Raw genomic sequence first — 2,500 nt, 5'->3', positions numbered from 1 at the left:
AAGTAATAACATATATTATTTAGGAATTAAAAAACAGATCTCAGGTTTTGAAACGTCAGCGAATGAGTTTTGTTCAGCTCAGGTTTTAATAAATGGCATCAGGAATTTAGCTATTATTATTTTTTTATTTAACAAAAGCTAGCTTCTCTTGTGGGAATGTGTGTATTGTTCGGCTTTTCAAAGATCTGAGGTTCTGTCCCTGACTTTTTCTATGTTACACAATCGGTATATTGTATTATTAATCTACCTGTTGCATTCAGACACATGCACTAGCTTGTCAAAGGTGTCAAAAGGGGAATGCTATAAGTGTGGAATACAGACATTCTGAAGGACGTTTTTCGATGGGAAATATTTCAGCAAAAATGTTATGCATAGAAGAGGTGGCAACTAACTCGCTAATGGGAAATTCTTTATCGACATTTGAGCTATCATCTCCTTCTTCTTCTTCTTCTTCTTCTTCTTCTGTGTTCGTAGGCTGAAACTCCCACGTACACTCGTGTTTTTGCACGAGTGAATTTGTACGTGTGTGACCGTTTTTACCCCGCCATTTAGGCAGCCATACGCCGCTTTCGGAGGATGAGCTATCATGAATGCCTTGTTTGTTTTTTGTTTGTTCGTTCATGGGCTGAAACTCCCACGGCTTTTAGGTGTATTACCGTTTTTTGTCCCGCCATTTAGGCAGCCATACGCCGCTTTCGGAGGAAGCATGCTGGGTATTTTCGTGTTTCTATAACCCACCGAACTCTGACATGGATTACAGGATCTTTTTCGTGCGCACTTGGTCTTGTGCTTGCGTGTACACACGGGGGGTGTTCGGACACCGAGGAGAGTCTGCACACAAAGTTGACTCTGAGAAATAAATCTCTCGCCGAACGTGGGGACGAACTCACGCTGACAGCGGCCAACTGGATACAAATACAGCGCGCTACCGACTGAGCTACATCCCCGCCCTGACTGAGCTACATCCCCGCCCGTGATGAATGCCTTGATCTCAGTCATTGGTTAAGTTAGAAACAGATACAGTGGAACCCCCCTTTTAAGACCCCCCCCCCCATAAGACTCTCTTCTTTTTAAAACCTTGTTTTCTCAGACGTTCTGTAGTTAACCTCTGTAAAATGACCCCCATTTTAAGACTCCTTCCGTTTTTAAGAACCCATTTTCTAAGATTTATGGGGGTCTTGAAAAGGAGGTTCCACTGTATGTATCTCTGCGTCTATTAAATGTCTAAGCATACATGTACACTTCTCAATGCCAAACATTTTATACTTATTTGTGTTCACTCGTTGTCCCATTTTTAAAATTTATTTGAAATCTTTTTTTTATTTTTTTTTATCATGTTCTGTATTACCACCCCAACCCTTTTCTGTTGGTTTTGGTGTCTTGGTTTTCTGTGTGTTATAGTTTTCTGAAATGAGTATTTCTATTTAGTCCGCCATCATGCTTACCGCTGTTCTGTTTTCACTATAGGATAGCTTAAAATATGCACTATATGCTTGAGTTAAAAATCCTAAATGCATTAATATATTGTTTATGTCATGATACAAATTGAATAAAGTTTTGCTTAAACCAATGCGAAACAACCAAAACCCAAGATAGCGGAAATTAAAACAAGCGCCTTTCCTTGAAGTTCACCTCCAAAAGAGTCATCAACATTTTGCTGCGAGTGCCGAACCTATATTTTCACCTTGAGTCAACTATCATTTAAAGTGTTATAATGTAACCAGCGCAAAGCAGCTTGACACTTTAGCTTCTAAAGTGTCTTTTCATCAGTGGGGTTTAAAATAACAGTCGGCTGACATATTGGCGGAAGTGACAGAAAAAGCACGTGATTTATGCAGACACCGACAGACAGGCAGATAGGCAGACACACAGGTATGCGCGCAACCACATACGTACGCACGCACGCACGCACGCACGTACGCACACACGCACGCACGCACACACACACACACGCACGCACGCACGCGCTCACACACACACGCACACACGCACGCATGCACGAACGCACACACGTACTCACACACACACACACACACGTGCATGCACGCGCGTGTACGCGCTCACACTCATTGACCTCATTTCAAAACATTTTCTCCCCTTCCCCCATCCAGCCTCCTACCATCTCCCCCCGCCCCTCCATTTGACACCATATTTCATAATTCTCTCCAACATCACAAAATGTATCCACTGTCCGGCACAAAACAAGTGTTTACCTGCACCGACTAGGGTCCGAGACACGGCGACATTGTTCACGCTTTGTCATTTATTATGGTGGCGTGTCAGCGCCAAAAGTGAAAATTATATGGACACCAATGAAATCTGCCTTTTTTTTCTCTGTCTCTCCTTGTCTGTGTCTGTCTGTCTGTCTGTCCGGCAGTCTCTCTGTCTGTCTGTCTGTCTGTCTGTCTGTCTCTCTCTCTCTCTCTTGTTTTCTCTCTCTCCCTCTCTCTCTCTCGTATATATTTAGAAGATTTACCTCACAATGTTTCTCAAGCCTTTA

This window comes from Littorina saxatilis, linkage group LG6 (genome assembly GCF_037325665.1).
Source record: "Littorina saxatilis isolate snail1 linkage group LG6, US_GU_Lsax_2.0, whole genome shotgun sequence".
NCBI classification, from domain to species: Eukaryota; Metazoa; Mollusca; class Gastropoda; order Littorinimorpha; family Littorinidae; genus Littorina; species Littorina saxatilis.
The sequence above is the reverse complement of the archived record's forward strand: the minus strand, read 5'-3'. Positions refer to the sequence as shown.